Genomic DNA, 26,658 nt, shown 5'->3' on the forward strand with positions numbered 1-26,658 from the left:
TCTGAGCTGGGAGAGCCCCAGGTGCCTTGCTACTACAGAACTAAGAAAAAAAAAGTAAAAGTCTTAAAAAGCCCAGAAAGAGGGAAGCATCTTAGGTCCCAGCTTCCCATATGTGATGGTGGGGACAGATGGATGGATGGATGGTGCCCCCGAAATGTCTATCCCCTTTCCCTGATACATGCAATTTCAAAGCCCCAGGTGAGAACCTGACCCCACTTTAGGGGGTGGAACGGTGGGTTCTGAAGGAGCCACTAGCCAGGAAATGTGCACAAAGATCGCCAGAGTAGGCGGGCTGCACGCGCACACCTCATACCTCTTTCTATTCCTCCCTCCTCATGGGTGACCACATGGGAGGAGGTAAACTGAGGGACGTGCACTGGACCGACTGCGAGAAATGAGGTGTGTGCTTGGTGTACAGCCTCGGGGTCTGCTATACAGATCCAGGCAACTGAGACACAAGACCACGTTATGAACTTTCCATGAGATGCATCTCCTTTCAACTCAGAAATTCACATACATGAAAAAACTGCATGGAGGCCGACGTTGCTGACCTCACTGACCAGGTGTCACTGGGAAATCCAATGATTTACCTGGATTATTGACTTGAGGATATTCAGTTCAGTTCAGTCGCTCAGTCACGTCCAACTCCTTGTAACCCCATGGACTGCAGCACGTCAGGCCTCCCTGTCCGTTGCCAACTGCCAGAGTTCACTCAAACTCATGTCCATGGAGTCAGTGATACCATCCAACCATCTCATCCTCTTTTGTCCCCTTCTCCTCCTGCCTTCAATCTTTCCCAGCGTCAGGGTCTTTTCCAATGAGTGGCTCTTCACATCAGGTGGCCAAAGTATTGGAGTTTCAGCATCAGCCCTTCCAATGAATATTCAGGGTTGATTTCCTGTATGATTGACTGATTGGATCTCCTTGCAGTCCAAGGGACTCTCAAGTCTTCTCCAACACCACAGTTCAAAAGCATCAATTCTTCGGCACTCATCTTTCTTTATAGTCCAACTCTCACATCCATGCAAAACAATTCTTAACTTTTAAACTAAAATAGCAACCCAAAGTCAGACAATTAAACGGGGAAACCATGCACAAATGTCATACACAGAGGCAGAGATCAAAGCAAATAGTGAGCTGTGATAAAGATCAAGAGGGACAATTCAGATTTTTATGGCATATGTGACAAATGGCTGAAGTGGGAAAAAAAAGACACCCAGTAACTTGATTTCTCAATATGCTGCAGAGATCAAAGGCTGGCCTCAGAAATGAAATACCACACCAAATGGCATACACTTTGTTTCTATTATTATTTGGGGGGACAATTTGTATTTCAGACTCATAACTCAAGGGCTAGAAATTCATGAGCCAGTGTCGAGAGGTCAGTCAGCTATCCAAACAGGGAGGAATATTGCACTTAGAAATGCTTTCCATGCCTCTCATCCTACCCCCGCCCCAGTAAAGAAGTTCATGAGACTAATGTAAATTATATGGGATTCAAATTAAATCCTCCCTGTCCCAGAATCCTGCTTTTTCTAAGTTCAACATTGTGTGACTGTGTGTGTATATGTCAAATGAAAGTGAAAGTCACTCAGTCGTGTCCAGTACTTTATGACCCCATGGACTATACAGTCCATGAAATTCTCCAGACCAGAATTCTGGAGAGGTAGCTCTTCCCTTCTCTAGGGGATCTTCCCAACCCAGGAATTGAACTGGGGTCTCCTGAATTACAGACAGAGTCTTTACCAACTGAGCTACCAGGGAAGCCCGTACATGTCAAATATCTCTTCACTATTACTTTCTGGCATTTTATCCTCTCATAATATATTCTTATTTTCTAAACTTGTTTCCCTGTGACTTTCTCTTCAACATCACCTTTATTATCTCCTGAGTCAAGTCTTCTTTCAATTGTCCATGGTCACATCTGTGTCCACATCACTCAAAATAATCCATCTCTCTGTGATCTGTCCAAATGTGTAGACATTTGGCAGCAGGTTAAAAAAAAAAATCCAGTTGTGCAATCACTTCCGTTTTCATCTGGAACTTGGGCATAATGTAGAGATACCCCAGATAAAAGCTCGCCTAGCCTCTCAATCTTCCATATTTGGTTAACTTTATATTGTTATTTATTGTTCTTTTTATAGAATTCACCAGCTCACCAAGGTAGCATCAACAGGCATAATAATGTGGTTAATATATTACACAAACAATTATCCTTCAAATGTAAGTTACTAAATGGATTACAAATGAATCCAAGAATATTCTGGCAAATATCCCCGGAAGCTGCACTGGGACTAAAGCCATGGTAACAAAGCAACGTATTCAGGCTGGGGGATCAATGGCATGTTTGAAAAGCTTAATAAAACATCAAGACTGTTGATATTGCCGGTTCCAGGAAGGGAGGCAGAGACATTTAATCAGGTAGCAGGTAACATAGAGAATGTAAATAAAATAGATCAGAAATACATGTCCTAGGATCAGTATATTTACATCTCTCTCATAGAGAATTGCAGAGTTAGGGTGATGTGCAGATTACTGTTGTGTGTTAGAGGAACCTGAGAAGTAAAACCGGGCTGCCTGCTGTTGCGGACTAGGTTCCTACCAGTTTGGTCCAGGGTCTAATGGGCAGAGCTGAACTCCCTTCTTTCTCTGTGTGGCTGAAAGTGACCCATGAGCAAACCAGTGTTTCAGTCCAGGCTCACATATCCTCAAACCTCTTGGGTGTTTCAGAAATCCAGATTTCTCAATTACCTTTTTTTTTTTAAACAGAGAATTCAAGCACTCTAAAATTGAGACAGTAGCATAATGAACCTCCATGTACCTAATCACTAAGCTTCACCAATAAGCAAACTTTTATAACCTTAGAGATGATTTCTTTTCTTATTTGGTAAAAAGCTCATAAAATTTACCATCTTCACCATTTTAAAGTGTACAGCACAGTAGTGTTAAGTATTTTTACATTGCTGTAAAAGAGACCTCCAGACTGTTTTCATCTAATTAATCTCTACATCCAGTAAACAACTTCCCTTTTCTCCTGTCCTAGTCCCTGGAAACCACCATTCTGCTTTCTGTTTCTATGAATTTTACTAGTTTAGATCTCTCCTATACATGGAGCCATGCAGTATTTGTTTTTCCACGACCAGCTCATTTCACCTGGCAGAATGTCCTCAAGGCGTATCCCCACACTGTAGTGTGTGACAGGTGTTCCCTTCTTTTTAAGGCTGAATAATATTCCATTGTATGAATACATCCCATGTTGTTTATCCTTTCATCTGTAAATGGACACTTGGGCTGCTTTCGTCTTTTCGATACGGTGAACAGTGCTGCTCTGAACTGGGTCCCCAAACATCTCTTCAGACCCTGCTTTCAATTCTTTTGGGTACACACCCGGAAGTGAGATGGCTAGATCATTTGGGGGCTCACTTTTTTTTGAGGAGCCTCCATACTGTTTTCCATAGTGGTTGCACCGTTTTACAATCACACCAACAGAGTTCAAGGGTTCTAGTATCTTTACATCCTTGCCAATACTTGTTATTTTCTGAGTTTTTGATAGTAGCCATCATGATGGATGAGAGGTGATATCTCATTGTGGATTTGATTTGCATTTTCCTGATGATTAGTGATGTTGAGCATCTTTTTATATGCTTGTTAATCATTTGTATATTGTCTTCAGAAAAATGTCTCATAAGGCCCTTTGCCCATTTTTAAGTTAGGTTACTTGATTTTTTTTTTTTTACTGTTGAGTTATGATTTCTTCATAAGAGGAGACATAAAATGGTTTCTGTTTTGTTTTTAACCAAAAAAATTGTAAGAGGAAAAAAAAAAGATTCCTGAAATGGAGATCCAGATAATGATACAGAGGTGATTTCCAATATAAGCCAGAGAGAATTAGTAGTTGAATTTGAACTATCTATATAGCTAATGTGAATCATTAATGTGACTAGACAGACAAATGTCCGTCCAGTCAAAGCTATGGTTTTTCCATAGTCATGCATGGATATGAGAGTTGGACCATAAAGAAAGCTGAGCACTGAAGAACTGATGCTTTTGAACTGTGGTGTTGGAGAAGACTCTTGAGAGCTCCTTAGACTGCAAGGAGACTAAACCAGTCAATACCAAAGGAAATCAGTCCTGAATATTCATTGGAAGGACTGATGCTAAAGCTGAAACTCCAATACTTTGGCACCTGAAGCGAAGAACTAACTCATTGGAAAAGACCCTGACGCTAGGAAAGATTGAAGGCAGGAGGAGAAGGGGACGACAGAGGATGAGATGGTTGGATGGCATTACCAACTCAATGGACATGAGTTTGAGCAAGCTCCGGGAGATGGTGATGGACAGGGAAGCCTGACGTGCTGCAGTCTATGGGGTCACAAAGAGTCGGACATGACTGAGCAACTGAACTGAACTGAACTGAATGTGAATCATCATTCAGTCACCAAATATGTACCCTGCTGAGCCAACTCTCCTAAAGGTATTGGTACATAAGTGTGTTCAAAGAGCTTACAACAATTGAGAAGAAAAGCAGGTGTTTCTGATTTTTTTAAACAGCTTTACTGAGATGCACCTCCCATAACCATAAAATTTAAAGGATATAATTAAATGGGTTTTTTTATATTAAAATTCAAGATTATTATATATACATCAAAAAAATGTTCATTTAAGCCATTTTGAGTGGACATCACAACACCAGATTTGGGGCTATGCAGTCCATAGGCTGGCTAGCAACATTCTGTGTGATTGGAGTTCTTCCTGCCACCTCGGGCTCGATGGTCAGGTTTTCTTCTTGAGTTGCTGGGGAGAGAAGGCAAATGCATTAGCCCTTGTTTCTGCCTCATTGTTCCCTTTGGGCAAAGAACAAGTGCCAGAGTACCTAAAGATGACCCTCCTTCGTTTAGTCACTCGTCACCAATTACTTTGCATGAAGGTCTTTACATTTAAAAAATTATTGTTTTTTGCCAAATTATTCATTCATATACTTCAATGTTAAAAAAAAAATTCCTAAAAGATGCCAGTTCCTCATCGCTCCCAATAGAGGATAAGCATTATTAGATTTGCGTTTATTTTTGTTTCTTTTAATTAATTAATTGCTTCACTTGGCTGCACCAGGTCTTGGTTGCAGCATGTGGGGTCTTTAGTTGCAGCATGAGAACTCTTGGTTGGCATGCAGGATCTAGTTCCCCTGACCAGGGACCAGACCCGGGCCCCCTACATTGGGAGCGGAGGGTCCTAACTGCTAGACCACCAGGGAAGTCCCTGTTTTTGTTTCCTTTTCTTTGCAGAGATTTTAAAGCATTTACAATCCAATGCAAACATATATTATTTTCCTCCTACTTTTATCATAAATGGTAGCATATTATGTACATTATTCTGCAACTTGCATCTTCCATGTAGCAATATACTTCGAGTGCTTTCATGATGAGTTTATGATCATCATCATAAATAGTAAGAAATCAAGACTTCTGGTGGGAATAATTTTTTTCAAAGTATTTAGTTATCACTGGATGAGTCATTTATTAATTGGTCATTTAGTAATGTATAAGTCATTTATAATCAGTGTCTATCAGAGCACACCAAAGTTCACAGCCTAAATTACCTGGATCATTTAGTTGGAAAGAGACCCCATTTCTACCTGAATTAACCAGGTAGTTGTGGTTGATTAGAGTGGATCTAAAAATATATGGCCCTTTTCCCCTTTCCCTAACAGGGACATACTCCTTCATATTTTGATCCCAATTTATTTATAAAATCAGCATCACTGTGGCTTGAATGGCTTCACAAATGCTTCCAAAGTGAAACAATAGCTCAGAAAGATGAGAAATGGGCGAACGGGGAGCATTTTGTATTCTCAAACATCAACAGGACTCTGAAGAGTAAATAAAGAGCACCCGAAAGGTGAAAACCATTCACTACAATGTGAGCTCCTGAATTCCTCATCCTGAATCAGTAGGTCAGCTCTTCCAAGCAAAATGGCATCATTAATCAAAAGGGAACGAAATCCCCTCACAAGAGTGATAGGCACTGCGGGAAACAGAACTCAACTTGAAAATTTACTTCACTGCTGGTGGGCTGTTCCTGGGGAGAGCTTCTGATGAGTATAGCTGGAGAGCTCAGGACACACCAGGAAGGTGAATGGGATTAATTGCATCAAAAGAAACAATGGGGTGCAGAGAAGGGCTATTGAATAGGAAAAGGGACTAGATTTGATAGATTTCAACTGATGAAACTTGCCTCTTGACGTTACGTGGGGAAATAAAGAAACATATGAGAAACTTGAAAGCTTAATTTTTGGCTAAAATATTCCATCTATGGACCTCCATGATAATACTCCCCATCACTCAATAAATTATCATCTCACTGTTAAATTATCATGTGAGCCAGATCACCAGCTATCTCACCCCACCCCCTTTCATTCATTCACTGCACCTCAGGTCCCAGTTGTTTTGAGACAGATACTTCCAAAGTGACCCGTGTCCCTTTAGTTCGAATGAAATGAACAGGCTTCCTACAGGTATGCTTGTCCTAACCCAGCATGGACCTCAGTCCCAAGGTTCTGTTTCCATCTTGGATTAATGGACTCTGCCACCTTGTTCTGCAGCCTACATGCCGCTCCTTCCAGTCTTCCTCTTGCATACTCAGGAATTTGCAGAATTTTAATATTAATAGCTTCCCCCAGATGTCCCACAATTGTGCCAATCAATGCTTTAAAATTAATCTACATTTCTTTAATTCCATTAACAGATTTATGATTTAACCTTTCATCAATAGCAGGAACTTGTGAGTTTTTAACCACAGAAAGGAAGTTTAATCACTCCCCATTTAGAAATTGTTGCAACATATTCCTAAACCTCTAGAGAGAGTTGCTGGCTGGAGGTGCCTGCCTGGGGATGAATCCATTCGTGCACCTGCCCTGGAGCCATGGAACTGCTGGAGCGAAGAGAACACGGGGGTTTGTGAGTGCATTGTTTTGGAGAAAGATAACGTGGCAGGAGGTTGTTATTTAATAACCAGTTGCCTTCTGAGCTGGAGAGTTAATCACTACCATTAAGTAGTGATCGCTCCAGGTGAGATGATGAGAGTTGTTTCACGTTCGAGAAAGTTCGGAGGATGAACAGCTAATGGGCTGATGCCATGGAATCTTGACAAGAATGCTGTTTTCAGTTCCAATTGTGTTGGAGCTTCAGCGCCTTCCTTTTGGGTTGAGTTCTTTTATTTAAATGGAAATTAAAATAAAACAGCTTGATACTGGGGACTGCCCCCTTTCTGGGTTTTACCTGTCCATCATGTCTGAAAGTTTTTACCATCAGCCTGTATAATTTTTGCAATAGAAAAAGCAACTGACATTCTTTAACACAAAGGAAAACAATTTTTTTTTTCATGCTTGCTTTTTGTCTAGCTCAGTCTTCTGTGGACAGCAGTAGCAGCTCACGGTTCAAGGATGTTTATCCAATCATGGTAAACAACAGAAGATGTTTGTTTCTGCTTTTTCACTCCATGAGACAGCAAAATCAAAAACAACAAAAAAGATGGAGATAAAATAGTCACAATTTCTATCTTGTTGCTGTTTGTCTTCAACTCCTTTTTCAGTTCCCCAAAGCCATTCTAAGCATGCTGCCAGGAATCAGCTCTGACATTAACAGCCAGAGAACTTAATGTACAGGGATGGGAATGGTGTGGCTTATGGAAGGGTAATCTGCTGATACTGGCTCAGAGACAAGGCCATTCAACCTTGCCTGCAGCTTTAACCACCTGGGGAGCTTTATAAGACACTGATACCTAGCCCTACCCGCAAAGGTTTGGCTGTGACTGCTTGGGATACTGGCCAGATGAGTCTATTGTGTGGCTGAAGGCAAGAATCTTTTCTGTTCCCATCCCCACCTCCTGCTCTGATGAAAGCCCTTCTGTTTAGAATGGTCCACGGACCACTGGCATCGGCAGCAACTGGGAGCACGATAGAAATGTAGACAGACCCTCAGGTCCCACCCCAGACCTTCGGAATCAGAACCTGCGTTAACAAGATTCCCATTACTCAATGCTCTGTGGTGACCTAAATGGGAAGGAAATCTAAAAATGAATGGATATATGTATACGTATAACTGATTGACTTTGCTGTACAGCAGAAACTAACACAATATTGTAAAGCAACTATACTCCAATAAAAATTAATTTAAAAAAGAAAAAAAAAAAAAAACAAGATTCCCAGATGTGACGTGTGCACGTTGCACTTTAAGAATCACTGATCGAGGCCTCAAAATCTCTCCTGAACGCATCACAGTCTCTTGGGGGGTCTTCTAGGTTTCTCTGTTCTCTGCCATTCCAAGGCAATCTCCATACTATTGAAGGGGTTCACAATAAACCACTATCAATTTACTTTGCGCTGAGGCATCTGAGTTCCTGAAATCCCTTATCTGCCTAAAAGCAGAGCCTCCCCAAAGAACTCAGTGGTCATAAATCCCCTCTCCTACAGCAGCTCTAATCTTCCTTTCTCTGACCCAAACAGACACTGTCACAAGACTATCATGTCTCCCATCTATTCTCCTAAAGGCCCATGTATCTTTCCAAAAAGTCATCTGCTTTTCTGAAAATGCCCTTCCCACTGCTTCTAAGAAGTCATTTGTTCTCCCAGAAGGGCCCCTCTGCCCCATCCCATCCCCTATATGCTGAGAGCTAAGTTGCCTCAATTGTGTTTAATTCTTTGTGACCCTATAGACCATAGCCCACCAGGCTCCTCTGTCCATGGGATTCTCCAGGCAAAAATACAGGAGTGGGTTGCCATGCCCTCCTCCATGCCTTCCCAACCCAGGGATCAAGCCCCTGTCCCGTCTCCTGCATCGGCAGGCGGGTTCTTTACCACTAGCACCACCTGGGGGGCTGAGTAAGATAAGCTGGTGTATAAGCCGTGAATTCTAACCACCTCCTTGAGTCACATTTCTTTGTGAACTCTCCTGTATGTAGCTAGTTAAATCTGTTTTTTCTTTTGCTAATCTGGATTTTGTGATTTTAATTTGCAGGACCCCGGCATTTAACATAAGAAGGTAAAAGCCTTTCCTCCCCAACACTACGATCATGTATTGCTCGTGTCTGTAGGATAAGGTACAAACTCCTTCACCTGGCAACAAGGCCATTCAAAACAAGGCTCCAACTGTATACCTCTCTAGATTCATTGTGTATTCCTGGCTTCCTGGAACCCTGCTATCAAGCCATGTTGAAACCTAGACATCAAAGCCCTTTCATGAATCCATACATCTGCACAGACTATTCACTCTGAATAGTTCTTTTTTTCTCCCTCTTCTCTTCCTGGAGATCTCCCACTCTCAAGAACATCTCCAAGTTACCCATCCATTCAGCCTGGCCTATTTTCTTCCCCCAAAAGGGTTCTCAAAGGCCCAGGCTAGGACTCCAGCACCTAGCTCAGTACCTGGTGCACACGTGCACGCGCTAAGTCACTTCGCTCGTGTCTGACCCTTTGCAGCCCTCCAGGCTCCTCTGTCCAGGCTCCTCCAGGGCATCTTCCCCACCCAGGGATGAAACCTGTGTCTCTTATGTATCCTGCACTGGCGGGCAGGTTCTCTACCACCAGCACCCTGGGAAGCCCACCGGGTACACAGGAGGTTTCAAAGAGTAGTTTCTGTGGTTTTGTTTTTGTTTTGAGTAAATGAATGGAAGAAAAGATGGATGGATTGATGGATGGAAAGACTAAAAACCTTGTTTCCCAAATCTCTCCATCCATAAAAGTATTTAGGGTCAGCGCCACCCTTAGTTTCAGGCCAGAGGGGCCTCTGTTCTGGGGCCTCTGAAATTCTGAAAGTGAAAGTGTTAGTCACTCAGTCGTGTCCAACTCTTTGTGACCCCACAGACTGTAACATTCCAGGTTCCTCTATCAATGGACTTTTCCAAGCAAGAATATGGACACGGGTTGCCATTCCCTTCTCCAGGGGATCTTCCCGACCCAGGGATCGAACCCAGGTCTCCAACACTGCAGGCAGATTCTTTGCCTTCTGAGCTACCAGGAAAGCCACAGTTCTGAGGGCTGTGCACATCACACACACACACACACACACACACACACACATGTTGTAAAGAACACACAGTGCCTCTGTCATTGGCGCTCTGACAGTTGATGCTGGTATAGTTCCGGCAGCAACTCTAAGCATCCACTTAAGTGAATAACACAGCTCAGGCCCTAGAGAAGCACATCTATACATTTCTTGCTCTATGTCCGTGAAACAAAAAGTATCAGAGCTCAAATGCCATAAGGTTTGGGGTTCTACCTGTAGATGTCAGAAATAGACACAGCTTCAGAAGAGGGGAGGATCTGAGCAGCAGAAATGCTTAGGTAAGATAAACTACTAATTAATTACCTTGTCAAATGCTTTCTCCTGGACAGGACAAACACAGGAGGTTCTGGCATAATGAAGCATTCTTTGTGAGGCTGAGAGTCCATTTTCCTGTTCCTCTTCCAATTTGTGAACCAGATGCACTGAAAAACATTTTGCAATAGTGAAATAATTCATAATACTCTTAAATATGCACATATATGGATCTAGATATAACAAGAAGAAGCATGGTATCAACTCCTGTGCTTGCGACTGCATATTGAACGTTAGAATTGAAAGTAATCCTGCATTTGTAAACTATCTAATATGATTAGCTAAATTTGCAAAGTTATATAAAAGTTCAACTTTAGAAATAGTTTCACTTTTTATAGTCATTAATGATATTTTCCATTTCCCCCTTGGATTTTAATAGAGATTTTTACTATTTTAAAAGAAAGTAACTTAGTAACGTGGAAAATGTTGATTTTTGTCACATTTGCTTTCATTTCATTTTTGATATAAATATATGTAAATTGTTTTTACTTTAAGTACAACTACATTTTATTTTTAATCTTTGAAACATCGAGAATAAATATAAGGCAAGATCATGATAGGAACAAAAAAAAAGAAAAAGTAGAGCTCAGAAAAAAACTGAAAAGAAAAAATAAATAGAATACCTTTGAATAAATGGCCTATCTAAAATTTTTTAAGCTAAAAATAATACTAATAAAATGAGAAGTCCATGTGCGTGCTTAGTCACTCTGTTGTGTCCAGCTGTTTGCGACCCCATGGACTATAGTCCACCAGGCTCCTCTGCCCATGGGGATTCTCCAAGCAAGGATACTGGAGTGGGTAGCCTATCCCTTCTCCAGGGGACCTTCCCAACCCAGGAATCAAACCAGGGTCTCCCATATAGCAGGCAGATTCTTTATCAGCTGAGCTACCAGGGAAGCCTGTGACAGGTATAACCCATCCAAAATTTACTAGTTAGATATTATTAATTCTATATTTAATAAAGTTTTTTTTTTTTTGCTAATCACCCCCACTGTCAACTCCAGCCAGATTACCTGCCATCTTCCTTTAATACTTAAATCTGTTCCATTTTGCATGGGAGTACAATATTGTTGCTGCTACTGGTTTTAAGCAGAAATCACTTTTATAAAGACCTTCAGTGCAATCATTCAAAAGTTCTCTAATTATTCTATATTTTAAAAATTGGGGTATAGTTGCTTTACAATGTTGTATTAGTTTCTGCTGTACTCCAATATTCTTTTTTTTTTTTTTTGGCGGTACTATCTCAGAATTTATTAAGTTATTTAATCAACACATTAAGAAGTTAATACAGTCCAGTGACATTGTTTGTTGTTTTTGTCTTTTTTTTTTTTTTTGAGAGGAGAGTCCCCCAAAATTATATGTAAAATTGTGCATTTATTCCATTCATCAGATTCTCAAACTGGACTTTGACCTTAAATAAAGTCTAAATATACTATAACATTTCATAAGTACATTAAGTGCTATCTGGTTGCATCAATGAGAAAAAAATGGAAATCATAAAGAAGATTCATTATATCATATCATGTATATTATATCATTTCAATATAATATACAGCAAAACAGTCAATTCTGTTTAAAAATCCTTGGAAATTCAAGGATTTGAATTAAAAATCCTTGGAAAATCTTCATCGTTTGATCAGTAATTAAAACTTTATTATTATAAAGTTTTAATTACTGATCAAACGATGAAGATGAGCCAGAGAATTATTCAAATAAAATTCACAACTTCAAGAGCTTAGATGAAATCCCTGAAACCTCATATTCTTTACTACATGAAGACTCAATCGCTGATCAAAGCAATAAGAATGAAAAAGAGGATTGTTCATAATGAATTCACAACTCAGAAGCAGCAGGTGCAACTCTGGTCTGTCCATTGCAAGATGCAGAAAAATCCATTCACGACATCAGCAAATTGGATGAGAAAGATGAACTCTCTGGAGTGTCACTCACTTATCGTAGGATGATCCTAAAATTGGCATCAAACCCACTTTGACTACAAAAGAATATTTCTAGCAAAACACAATCCAATTCAAATCAGCTAATTCAATTTTTCATTGGATGAGTATGGCAGCAAACTCAGTGTTTAATTTTATACCAAAGTTCTTTCAAATGGAAAAAGAACCTCTAAAAGCAGGTTTTCATAGTCCAAGGAGAAAGACAGAGCATGCTGTTACATAAAGTGTTATATAATTTACAACTGATTTTCAAGATCACCTTTGAAGTTATTTGTGACCAAAAGCATTTGGATTTTCCAAAACTATATAAGTGTCACTCATACACGTATGAAAAAGAATGCACATGCAAGCACCAAAAATTGAAAAGTGGGCTGAATAAATAGCAAACGACCAATCGTGGTCAACAAGGCAAGTAAACACCCATTTAGAACTCTGTTGTGATATTCTGAAAAAATATTCTGTTGTGTCCAAGAGTTATGGCACTTTTTACGGCAATAATAGCACAATATTTACAGAACACAATACGATTTTTCTAGGTTTACTAGAAATAATTCCAATTTTTATGTTAGAATGGCCAAAACTGTAAGACGGTTAAAAGTAATAAAACAAGCAATCCCTATCTAGGGTGGATAATTTTAAATTAAATTATTAATGTATCAGAAAACAAAGTGAGAGAATCATTCATATATACCATGAAAACATAAGCAAGCATTACTCAGTGCAACTAGCTGCCACTGGAGCCACCGACAAAAGTCATATTGAACAACAGACACCTGCTATGTGTGTTGCTGAAGAAGAAAACAGGAACATATTGCATTGTTTTCATACCTAGAAGTACAGGTTGTTTTTTTTTTAAGAAACTAGAAGAAGAACTTTCAATCTTAGGCATTGATTTGAAAGATGGTTGAGAGTAAGTTTACGAAATTGGCACAAACAGAGTTGGTAAGCAAAAGGGTGTATGGGCCAGAATTCCGTAAAAAATTCAGAAGCGTTCCACATGTAGCCCACAGTAGGGATTTGTTACTAGGACGCATGATCTCAAGTTGGTCCCTAGCCATGTGTCCTTCAGAATAATTAAGCGAGTATAAAAAGTATTTTCTGGATCTTCCCCAAATGGAAACAGCTTCATCAAACGTATATCAAATTTGACTTTATAAGGTTCCTCATGCATACAATGGAAATGCCAACTAATTGCTGTTCTAGCAACTAGATTTAATTTAAACAAAATATGAGAAGAGTTAAGCAAAACAACAGAAGCTCTACCAAAAGAAGCAAATGGGTGGAAAATGAAATAATCTTGAGTTTGCATTTCCACTGTTGCTTGGTATATATTATTGCTTGCTCTCAACAATATTATCAGAAGGTTCGAAAATAAAAGAATAGTGTGTGTAGCTACTTCATTTTTTAATCATTAATTTAAAAAAATACTTGTGAAATATGTGGCATTTCATTAATTATAACGAAATTAGTACTAAAAAAATAATGGGATAACTATGAATATATACATAAAAATAATTCCCAAGTTATTTTCCATAGAGAATATTTTCTGGTCATTAATGGAATAAGAAATAGAGATCTGAAAGAAGTATAGATCTTAAAAAGTTAAGTCACTTAGTGATATTTTCAGTTTTCTTTAGAATATCCCAGCACTGAAAAAGTTGAAAAAAGGAATTAAGAAATATTGAATAAATCTAGACACTGCTTTAAGAGATGACTAAAATCGGTAACTGTGCTTAGTCGTTCAGTAGTGTCCGATTCTTTGCGACCCCATGGACCATAGCCCATCAGGCTTCTCTGTCCATGGAATTCTCCAGACAAGAATACTGGAGTGGGTTGTCATTTCCTTCTCCAGGTGATCTTCTGGACCCAGGGATCGAGCCAGTGTCTCCTACATCTCCTGCACTGGCAGGCAGATTCTTTTTACCACTGAACCACCTTTTTATCATATTTGATTCCATCATAATATGTGAACGTGATATGTACAATTCACAATTCATTTCGGACTCAAACTATTGCTTGAAGTTTATTGACCACTCTTGGAGTTACTATTAAATAACTCACAAAGTTTCTCCAATTTGAAAATAATAAAAAACTAAGAACTATGATTACTCAAGAGAGGTCTAATGTGGCATTATTCCATATAATATGTAAGTTAGGTGAAAATCTTTACTATGACAATAGAATTAATAATTTTGCTTAAATAAAAACAAGAAATGTAAACTTTATGCCATCAGTGTATAATTTACGAATTACGCATCTCTGCTCTATTACTTAGCATCCATGAGTGGTGACCCATCAGCTGTATGTGTATATATACACAAGAATAACATTTGGTCATCTCTGATGTTTTGCCAACTTCCTGTCATGTAAAAAGTACAGTCAAACAAATTTTAACATATGATATTTATTTTAATGTGTTAATGTTTAGCATATATCTAAAATTTCAGCAAATATTTAAATTGTTCTTATGAAGGTGCAGCTCTCAAGTGAGCAAGATGGGACGTGTTCTGCTTAATAGCTTGTTAGATTGATGGCATTTTAAACCATCATCATCGACAGTGTGGCGTGAGGGCTTCCTCTTGAGCTCTTGTTCCAGAAATAGACCTTTTCTGATTTAACGACAGAGACATTTACCCCCTGTTCATTCAGTGGCATTCCTGGAACTCTGACAACCCTTTCCTTTCTCCTCTCCTTGACTGGTTTTTAGCTCAGTGTCTGTGAGGCGGAAGTGGAGGCTGGGGGAGCACCCTATAGTGGCCTGTCCGCCAACCCCGGGGACTCAAGCTGCCCGGAGGGAGTACTCAGCACCCGCCTCTGGACCCTTCAGCTGACCTGTCTGCTGACGGCTCCCAGACAGCAGGGCCCCTCCACCGCAAGTGCCCTATTTCTGCAGGACATGGTGGGAAAGATGGTCTGCTTGTGGAGTTGCAGAGTGACTGACCCTTCTCATTAATCCCAGGACCCAGCATGTACCCCTAGAACTAAAGCTTGGAGCACCATCACTGACAGCTGCCCCTGAATGTCATGGTTGCAGTGGGAAAGGAGGGGTTCCCCCAAGCAGGGTCTACAGCCAGCTGGCTGTGCCTTGGTTCCTGACTAACACCAGACTCCACCTCCAGAACCATGCTCTCCCTTCTGTGGATGAGTTTCCTGCTGCTGCTGCAACAGGTGACCACAAACTTAGTGGCTTAACACCATACAAATTTAGGGACTTCTCTGGTGGTCCTGTAGTTAAGAATATCCCTTGCCTTGCAATGCATGGGATGCAGGTTCGATCCCTGGTCAGGGAACTAGGATCCCACAGGCCACAGGGTAGCTAAGCCCACACTGCAACTAGAGAGAAGCAAGTGTGCCACAAAGGAGGTCAAGACCCAACTCAAATAAATTTGGCTTATTTATTTGATAAGTAAAATGCTTTTTAAAAACCCATGCACTCTGTATAATAGGCTCTAGATTCGTCCAACTCATTAGAACTGACTCAAATATGTTCCTTTTCATAGCTGAGTAATATTCCATTGTATATGTACCACATCTTCTTTGTCCGTTTGTCTGTCAGTGAACATCTAGGTTGCTTCCATGTCCTAGCTATTGTAAATAGTGCTGCAGTGAACACTGGGGGACATGTGTCCTTTTCAATTATGGTTTCCTCAGGGTATATGTGGAGAAGGCAATGGCACCCCACTCCAGTACTCTTGCCTGGAAAATCCCATGGACGGAGGAGCCTGGTAGGCTGCAGTCCAATGGGGCCGCTAAGAGTCAGACACGACTGAGCGACTTCACTTTCACTTTTCACTTTCATGCACTGGAGAAGGAAATGGCAACCCACTCCAGTGTTCTTGCCTGGAGAATCCCAGGGACAGGGGAGCCTCGTGAGCTGCCGTCTGTGGGGTCGCACAGAGTCGGACACGACTGAAGCGACTTAGCAGCAGCAGCAACAGGGTATATGCCCAGTAGTCTATTATACAGAGTAAAGTAAGTCAGAAAAAGAAAAACAAATATCATATATTAACACATATAGATGGAATCTAGAAAGATGGTACTGATGATTCTATTTGCAGGGCGGCAAATGAGACAGACATAAAGGACAGGCTTTTGGACACAGTAAGGGAAGAACAGGGAGGAACAAATTGAGAGAGTAACACTGAAACATACACTTTACCATATGTTTTAATAAAAGAGGTAGCCAGTGGGAATTTGCTGTGTGACACAGGGAACCCAAATCCAGTACTCTGTGACAACCCAGAGGGGTGGGATGGGGTGGGAGGTGGGAGGGAGGCTCCAGCGGGAGGGGACATATATGTACATACAGCCAATTCGTTTTGATGTATGGCAGAAGTCATTAAATTCATTAATATTGTAAAGTAATTATTCTCCAACTAAAAACAGAATTTTTAAAAAACCCATACAAATTTATGAACTGAACTGAACTGATACAAATTTATTTGAAAGTCAGAGGTCTACAACGGTTCTCCCTAGGCTAAAGTCAAGGTATTGACAGGGCTTCCTTCTAGAGGCTTGAGTGAGCCCATTCTTTTGCCTTTTCAGGCTTTTGGAAGCTGCCTGCACTCCTTGTTCTGTGACCCCTCCCATCTTGAAAGCCAGAAACGGCATCTTTCTTACACTGCATCATCTGACCCTCTTTCCTGCCCTCCTCTTCTACTTACTAGGACCAAAGGAAGGATTTGGTGTGGTCTGGCTTGATTCCTATGCAGGTCCCCGAACTGGGGTTAGGGAATGGGGTGGCATTACTGGGGTGGCATTACTGCTCAATCTGAGTCACATATGTGTCCATCCCTCCAACCAGAGAGGTAGGATGTAGTAATGGGCAGCCCTCAGCGGGAGCACAGGACTGAAGCAAGGGAAGACGTTTTCTGAAAGGTCTCAAATGCTCTCTCTGATTTAACAAAACAATACGTATCTACTACAAATATCCATTACTTAAAGTCATGGGAAAATATTAAGAATTCAGAGTAAAAATAATCCTGTCGTCCCCAAACAACTGTGGTTAACATTATGGAATATTTCCTGCAAGTCTTTTTTTTTCCCCCAGGCACATGGGCGTGTTGAATATAGTCTTACCAGATTGTATAGGCAATTTTGCATCCTGCTCTTTTTACTTGAAATTATAACAGAAGGATTTTCTCATGTTATTTCCTTTGACTCTGTGCCCTGCACAATCACTTCCTTTCCCACTCAGCTCTTTGGCAGCAGAATTTGTAGACTGTGCAAATAACGGGAAGGAGTAGGGGCTTTTTTAATCTGGGGGAATTTGAGCTAAGAGAGGAGAAAGAGGAATTAAAAGGACAAGGCTCTGTGACCTCACAGAGCTGGGAAGATGAACAAGTGACATATTATATGTGAGAGTGCCTTGGAAATGGCTTACTTATCAGAGTTAGAGTCATTAATCCAAATACTCTTTTCTCCATTTAAAAAATAATTGTGGGGCTTCTATGGTGGCTCAGTGGTAAAGAATTTGCCTGCCAATCCAGGAGACACTGGTTCGATCCCTCATCCCAGAAAGACTGTACATGCCATGGAGCAACAAAGCCTGTGGGCCCCAACTACTGAGCCAGTGCTCTAGAGTCTGGGAGCCGAAACTACTGAGCCCATGAGCCCCAAGTACTGAAGCCCGCCTGCCCAAGAGCCTGTGCTCTGCAGCAAGAGAAGACACCGCTGCAGGGAGAAGCCCAAGCACTGCAATCAAGAGTAGTCCCCACTCGCCACAACTAGAGAGGGCCTGCACAGCAACGAACACCCAGCACAGCCAAAGTAAAATAAGTTACTGAATTTACAAAATAACTGTGTCCATCATAGAGTCTTGAAGTGCAAACGGAAAGTTGTGTCCATCCACCTGCAGGACGGAAAAAGAAAGACTTCCCAGAAGAATCCATGACTTGGTACGGCAGAGGTTGGGGGGAGTGGTGGTGATGTGGGTTTCCCCAAATCACTTTCAGCTTCAGGTGAGGAGAGGATGGTCTTCTGAGAGCTGCTGATAGTACATGCATCCAAACCCACAGGCTTTGAAGCTGTTTAATTGAAACTCACATCAAAACCTAATTCTGGCGTGGCTCAGCTTGACTACTATGAATGACGAAAACAAGTCCTTGGGTCACACAAGGATACCGATTGAGTAGAACTTGTTTGCTGGCACAGAAACAACATTTCAACTGGCATTAGATTGTCTTCCTTGAACAAAACTAAGTTTTCTGTCATTCTCTGACTTGGATTTCCTTTTCTCCCAAGATAGCACAGACAAGACTCTATCAGTGAAAGAGAAGACAGTTCGTACGTGCAACCAAATTTGGATGTGGGCTGACCCAGGATCCAGTGGTCTCTGCTTTCCTTCAAGAACAGAGCCAAGGGAAGGTGGGGTGCCCCATCCTCCGACCTTCCCATTCCTCACCCTGTTCACCCCACCCATCCACAAGTTCTGCCAGGTTTATCTCTGGTTTCTCCTCTGCTACCACTTGAAGCTCATTCTACCTGAACTCCTGCAGGTTGGCCTCACAAGAGCAAGAATAACCTTTCAAAACCCAAGACCCCCAAACACTATTCCCCAGCTCACAGCCCTCCAGTAGCTTCCTGTTGCACTGAGATCAAAATCCCCACTCTTTACCTCGGCCCTGACCTGACGATGGAATCCCTTTCTGAGCCCCCTCCCGTTTCCCTCCCCCACACACGCTGCACTCCAGACACTCATGCTTCCGTTTTCATTTCTGAACAACCCAAACTAGCTCCTTCCTCTGGCCTAGGCACTTGCTCAAGCCCTGCCTGAATTGCTTCTCCCCCAGCTCATCATCCAAGGACTCAGATTATTTAACTCTTGACTCAAGGTCCAGGTTTCATCCTTAGTGAGACTTCCTTGACACTGTCCATTTAATTGCATTTCTAAGACATTCATTCTTGTTTTTTCATTCATCCATGTTTATCATCTGTCTCCCCACTTAAAGTTAGCTCCTTGAAAGCAGGAATGCTGTTGGCCTCTGCCAACGCAATTTATTAAGAACCTACTGGATATTTACTAAATATTAGTTGAAGGAGAGAATGAATGAACATCCATTTCTGAGAAGACATTTTTTTTTGGTCAGACATGGAAAGTGATATTTTGGAGAATCGGTTTCAGTTTCACACCAGTCAATGTCCCTTGGTTTTACCACTAGTTTTCTGCATATTGCACTTGTCTTCAAGCTATGAAAGGATCCCCTTAACATTCACTAAGGTCAGGCAAGTGAGTATTATTTCCAGTAAGGGAGAGCAAAAGCATGAATCTTACTAAAATGTCAATTGCCCTAAGGTGTGAAAAATATTTTAAAATTCTCCATTCACTCTTTTGTGGTAATATCCTCTGTGAAAACCTTTTCTCTGAATTTTGTTCATTCTTGATAAATGGAAGGAGAGATTTTCTCCAGAAGTCATAAAACATACCCAGGTAGATGGGGTTTATGAGTTTTAAGCACCTTCCTAATTTGCAGTCCTTGGTCAGTTGGAAGTAAAAGTGGAACAGAGGGAGAAAAGGGCTAATTTAGTGTTCAGAAACCTTCTACAGGGGAGGGGTCAAGGCCCCAAAATCTCCTTGTGCATTTTCAGTCACTCAGTCGTGTCTGACTCTGTGACCCCATGGACCATGGCCCACCAAGCTCCTCTGCCCATGGGATTCTCCAAGCAAGAATACTAGAGTGGGTTGTCATTCCTACTCCAGGGTATCTTCCAAACCCAGGGATCAAGCTTGCATTTCCTGCATTGCAGGCAGATTCTTTACCACTGCACCAGCTGGGAAGCACCCAAAATCAGAGATCAAATTGCCTGAAGCCTGCCAGATGGGCTGCCTGGTGTTTGCCAACATGTAATGCAGAAAGGTAGCCTTGTCTAACTCAATGAAACTAAGCCATGCTGTGTGGGGCCACCCAAGACGGACGAGTCATGGTGGAGAGGTCTGACAGAATGCAGTCCACTGGAGAAGGGAATGGCAAACCACTTCAGTATTCTTGCCTTGGGAACCCCATGAACAGTATGAAAAGGCAAAATGATAGGATAATGAAGGGGGAACTCCCCAGGTCGGTAGGTGCCCAATATGCTACTGGAGATCAGTAGAGAAATAAATCCAGAGAGAAAGAAGGGATGGAGCCCAAGCAAAAACAACACCCAGTTGTGGATGTGACTGGTGACAGAAGCAAAGTCCGATGCTGTAAAGAGCAACATTGCATAGGAACCTGGAATGTCAGGTCCATGAATCAAGGCAAATTGGAAGCGGTCAAACAGGAGATGGCAAGAGTGAACGTCGACATTCTAGAAATCAGTGAACTAAAATGGGCTGGAATGGGTGAATTTAACTCAGATGACCATTATATCTACTGCTGTGGGCAAGAATCCCTTAGAAGAAATGGAGTAGCCATCATGGTCAACAAAAGAGTCTGAAATGCAGTACTGGATGCAATCTCAAAAATGACAGAATGATCTCTGTTCATTTCCAAGGCAAACCATTCAATATCATGGTAATCCAAGCCTATGCCCCAGCCAGTAATGCTCAAGAAGCTGAAGTTGAACGGTTCTATGAAGACCTACAAGACCTTTTAGAACTAACACCCAAAAAAGATGTCCTTTTCATTATAGGGGACTGGAATGCAAAAGCAGGAAGTCAAGAAACACCTGGAGTAATAGGCAAAGTCAGCCTTGGAGTATAGAAATGAAGCAGGGCAAAGGCTAATAGAGTTTTGCCAAGAGAACACACTAGTCATAGCAAACACCCTCTTCCAACAACACAAGAGAAGACTCTACACATGGACATCACCAGATGGTCAACACTGAAATCAGATTGATTATATTCTTTGCAGCCAAAGATGGAAAATCTCTATACAGTCAGCAAAAACAAGACTGGGAGCTGACTGTAGCTCAGATCATGAACTCTTTATTGCCAAATTCAGACTTAAATTGAAGAAAGTAGGGAAAACCACTAGACCATTCTGCTGCTGCTAAGTCACTTCAGTCGTGTCCGACTCTGTGTGACCCCATAGATGGCAGCCCACCAGGCTCCCCAGTCCCTGGGATTCTCCAGGCAATAACACTGGAGTGGGTTGCCATTTCCTCCTCCAATGCATGAAAGTGAAAAGTGAAAGTGAAGTTGCTCAGTCGTGCCCGACTCTTAGCGACCCCATGGACTGCAGCCCACCAGGCTCTTCCATCCATGGGATTTTCCAGGCAAGAGTACTGGAGTGGGGTGCCATTGCCTCTCCGAAGTGGGTCTTAGAAAGCATCATTACAAACAAAGTTAGTGGAGGTGATGGAATTCCAGTTGAACTATTTCAAATCCTCAAAGATGATGCTGTGAAAGTGCTGCACTCAATATGCCAGCAAATTTGGAAAACTCAGCAGTGGCCACAGGACTGGAAAAGGTCAGTTTTCATTTCAATCCCAAAGAAAGGCAATGCCAAGGACTGCTCAAACTACTGCACAGTTGCATTCATCTCACATGCTAGTAAAGTAATGCTTAAAATTCTCCAAGCCAGGCTTCAGTAATACGTGAACCATGAACTTCCAGATGTTCAAGCTGGTTTTAGAAAAGGCAGAGGAACCAGAGATCAAATTGCCAACATCTGCTGGATCATCAAAAAAGCAAGAGAGTTCCAGAAAAACATCTATTTCTACTTTATTGACTATGCCAAAGCCTTTGACTGTGTGGATCACAATAACTGTGGAAAATTCTGAAAGAGATGGGAATACCAGACCATCTGACCTGCCTCTTGAGAAACCTATATGCAGGTCAGGAAGCAACAGTTAGAACTGGACACAGAACAAGAGACTGGTTCCAAATAGGAAAAGGAGTACGTCAAGGCTGTATATTGTCACCCAGATTATTTAACTTCTATGCAGAGTACATCATGAGAAATGCTGGGCTGGAAGAAGCACAAGCTGGAATCAAGATTGCCAGGAGAAGTATCAATAACCTCAGATATGCAGATGACACCACCCTTATGGTAGAAACTGAAGAGGAACTAAAAAGCCTCTTGATGAAAGTGAAAGAGGAGAATGAAAAAGTTGGCCTAAAGCTCAACATTCAGAAAACTAAGATCATGGCATCTGGTCCCATCACTTCACAGCAAATAGATGGGGAAACAGTGGAAACAGTGTCAGACTTTATTTTTGGGGGCTCCAAAATCACTGCAGATGGTGACTGCAGCCATGCAATTAAAAGACGCTTACTCCTTGGAAGGAAAGCTATGACCAACCTAGATAGCATATTCAAAAGCAGAGACATTACTTTGCCAACAAAGGTCTAGTCAAGGGTATGGTTTTTCCTGTGGTCATGTATGGATGTGAGAGTTGGACTGTGAAGAAGGCTGAGCGCGGAAGAACTGATGCTTTTGAACTGTGGTGTTGGAGAAGACTCTTGAGAGTCCCTTGGACTGCAAGGAGATCCAACCAGTCCATTCTAAAGGAGATCAGCCCTGGGATTTCTTTGGAAGGACTGATGCTGAAGCTGAAACTCCAGTACTCTGGCCACCTCATGCGAAGAGTTGACTCATTGGAAAAGACCCTGATGCTGGGAGGGATTGGGGGCAGGAGGAGAAGCGGACGACAGAGGATGAGACGTCTGGATGGCCTCACCGACTCGATGGACATGAGTCTGGGTAAACTCTGGGAGTGCTGATGGACAGGGAGGCCTGGCGTGCTGCAATTCATGGGGTCGCAAAGAGTCGGACACGACTGAGTGACTAAACTGAACTGAACTGAATGTGGAAAGTGCCCCAAAGCTGCTTCTGGCCTCACAATTCCACTTCTGGGAACAGACTCCACCCCCTCTAATGGTAAATGACCCATCCTGGATCAATTATAAACCCCCATCACCTGGACTGCCCAGGGATGGTCACATGATTCTACCAGAACAATCAGAGTCCTTCCCTGGGACTTCGCTGGAGCCAGAAGGGAAGAGACCTCCCTGATGGATATCAGCCCAGAGGGGCTTGAGATCGAGTTCCCTGAAGAAAGCCCCCTTGCTGTCAGAAGGAGTAAAACAATCAGAGGCAGACAGACAAGACACAGAGAGTCCCTCAGGCATCTGGGCCCACAGCAGAAGGAGTTGTGCCCACCTGATAGCCCTGGCCCCACTCGGACTCTTCAGTAGCAGCAGCCAGAGACCAGCTTGCCACCTTGACTCCTGCAGCTTTCTTATTCTCTACCACAGCTTTATCCAGCAGGCACAACCCTAAAGTACAGGAAAGCTCAGGTTCCCAGGGGCAGCCTTCAGTCAGGAAGGGAAGAGTGTTGGCGGATAAGAGCCCAGCCTCCCTAGCCTGCCCTGAAAGATTCTGGCTTCTCCAGGGTCCCTGCCAAGAGCCCAGTTGCCCAAGGGAATAAGTTATCATTCACACATGTCCTGATGGCTATTCTTGCTTCCTTGTTTTACTTTCCCCTACATCCTCACAATTCTGGTGCTGGAGAAGACTCTCAAGAGTCCGTTGGACAGCAAGGAGATCAAACCAGTCAACCCTTAAGGAATTCAACCCTGAATATTCATTGGAAGGACTGATGCTGATGCTGACGTTCCAATACTTTGGCCACTTGCAACAAAGAGCCAACTCATTGGAAAAGACCCTGATGTTGGGAAAGATTGAAGGCAGGAGGAGAGGGGGCAACAGAGGATGAGATGGTGGGATGGCATCACAGACTCATTGGACATGAGTTTGGGCAAACTCTGGAAGATAGTGAAGGAGAGGGAAGTCTGGTGCACTGCAGTCCATACGGTTACAAAGAGTAGTGCCTGCCAGGTCACTGCTGCGTCTGCAGCTTTCATCCTACATGCTAGTCATCCAGAGGAGGAGCCATGGCTTTCGCTTCTGGGATGTCTAGCAAAAAAGCATTTTCACCCCATTATCACTCTCTCTTCTCAACTTAGAGGCTAGAACAGACTCCAGGCACATTTCACAAGGGAGGGCACCCAGGCTCTGGGAGGAGAGGTGGCTGCCAGCACCCCATGGCCAGGCGCTTCCCCAAAAAGAGAAAAGAGGACTAGAGCTTTAGCAAGTCCCTGAAGTGCAGACGAGCAACCTCCTGACTGGTTTCCCCATGCTGCTGAGTGTGTACTTACAGACTGGAACTGGTGACCAAATGTACTACATTTTACTGTTTATTTGTGTGAACTTGATTATTTAATTAGCTGCTTAAAAATTGAGAGCGTGACTCAGCTGCAAATACACCTACAGGCACAAATCTACCATTTGTTCATTCAAACCATCCACAAATAAACCCTACGGAATTTGCTTGGATTAAGAGCCCCAAGTCTTCTTGAGATGTCATTTTTCAGTGCTTATTTCACTTTGGGTTGCTAGGAGATAAATTGGTTTTTTAAAAAAGCAATTTGCATAAAGACCAGGAAAGCATTTTAATAATGTCAATATATAGCCAAATGGACTAAAGTGCTAAAGTGACTATTTTTCACTGGATAATTAAGCCTCCAAATTTAAATGTTATAAAAAGAGATATACTTGTATTCCGTGGAGGTCTACCCACTTAGGTAGCTAATTATTTCTCAAGAACAACACTGAGTCATGTCAGACATCTTCTTGCTAATCTAATAATATTAAGCTACTGGGAGATGGTGCCTATCCCATCACATCATCGGGAATGGAAAGCGGGTAGGGTTTTAATTGCAGAACTGTGAGAAATTCATTTTTCTAGTCAGTAGCACAAATCTGACAATCTGTCTGGCAGCCAGGAACTAAATTAAAGAAGTTTTCTTTCCCTGATACATATGCTGTAAATCTCACTAATTCAAACTGATGGAGAGGAACAGCCAATCTATTTTGGTAAAAAATATTCACCGTAGGACTTATTTAATACTTTTTAAAATTTCTTCTTTCAAGTTCAAACAGAATCTTGAGTCTGGTACAGAATGGTCAATACAAAAGTGTTAGCCATTGTTATGGTCTTCATATGGGTTCACAGGACTTCCCTAATGGCTCAGTGGTAAAAGAATCCGCCTGCCAAGCAGGAGATGGTGGTTTGATCCCTGGGTTGGGAAGATCCCCTGGAGAAGGAAATGGCAATCCATTCCAGTATTTTTGCCTGGAGAATCCCATGGACAGAGGAGCCTGGCAGTCTGCAGTCCACAGGGTCACTAAGAGTGGACACAACTGAAGCGACTGAGCATGCATGCATGCAAGTGCTTTCTGAATGCTCACATAAGAGGTTTATGATGATACATCAGAGACAGATGCACTGTACTGATGTTCAGTTCCATTCAGGTGCTCAGTCCTGTCCAACTCTATGGACTGCAGCACACCAGGCTTCCCTGTCCATAACCAACTCCTGGCGTTACTCAAACTCATGTCCATCAAGTCAGTGATGCTATCCAACCATCTCATCCTCTGTCATCTCCTTCTCCTCCTGCCCTCAATCTTTCCTAGCATCAAGGTCTTTTCTAATGAGTCAGTTTTTTGCATCAGGTGGCCAAAGTATTGGAGTTTCAGCTTCAGCATCAGTCCTTCCAATGGATATTCAGGACTGATGTTAGCTACTATCAATGATATTGTCTGGTGAAGAAGTATGATCCACATTACGCTGAGCTTTTGAACCATGTGATTTATAGGAACACACCGTGACACCACTTAGAATCACTATATATGAGTACTGAGCAATCAGAGGGTACAAAAGTGCCCAGAGCTGCCCTACTGCACTCCTTCAACGTGTCTCTGCAGTTTTGTCCCATTAGCAACCTTAATGAAATATGTTTTTCCCCTAAACATGACCGGGAGGTAAGGAGCCTCAACAACAGAATTGGCCTCAGCCTCAGTGCACTCAAGAGACGGTGCAGCCCAGTGATTAGGAGCTCAGATTCTGGGGCTGAGGTTGGGTGTGGGGCTGAGTCTTGTGTCTCTCTGTAAACTGGGAATGATGACGCTAGAAGTCACCTCATTTGGAACTGTGAGAACTGAACACTTTACTGAAGGTAATGAGTTTGTAATAGTCCCTGGCCAATGGGATGTGCTCCATGAGAGCCTGATGTCATCCATATTCTTCCCATCACTGCACCCAGTGTTCAACTATCAACAGGAAGAAAGAGGCAGGGGTTTGGGGGTGGGTGGTGGACATTTGGGAAATTGCATATAACTGGTTTCCATCAGGGATCTCAATCCCCAAATCCCCAGCAAGCTGGTCATTTAGTTCTGCCTGGAGTAAATGGGAGGTGGCAGGGCCCAGGTGCAGAGGCGATGGACGCCAGGTTACTTGGATTTGGTGGTGAGATCCCTCCCAAAAGGGGCAGTTGTTGGCTGGCTGGGTGCCTTCACTCTGTGTACAGAGGCATGCTGGGAACCTCACGGACAGAACCCGTGTCCCCA

The 26,658-nt window shown here is 42.3% G+C and overlaps 1 long non-coding RNA gene across 1 annotated transcript in view; it reads right to left on the reverse strand.

Moving 5' to 3' along the window:
* Window positions 1–26,658, reverse strand: part of LOC139179921 (uncharacterized) — a 67,789-nt gene that overhangs the window by 11,913 nt on the left and 29,218 nt on the right. The window contains exon 2 of the long non-coding RNA XR_011564218.1: window positions 10,362–10,480. This is a non-coding gene — a long non-coding RNA (uncharacterized lncRNA). The remainder of the gene's footprint in view (window positions 1–10,361; window positions 10,481–26,658) is intronic.

Source organism: Bos indicus, chromosome 26 (genome assembly GCF_029378745.1).
Source record: "Bos indicus isolate NIAB-ARS_2022 breed Sahiwal x Tharparkar chromosome 26, NIAB-ARS_B.indTharparkar_mat_pri_1.0, whole genome shotgun sequence".
Classification (NCBI taxonomy): domain Eukaryota; kingdom Metazoa; phylum Chordata; class Mammalia; order Artiodactyla; family Bovidae; genus Bos; species Bos indicus.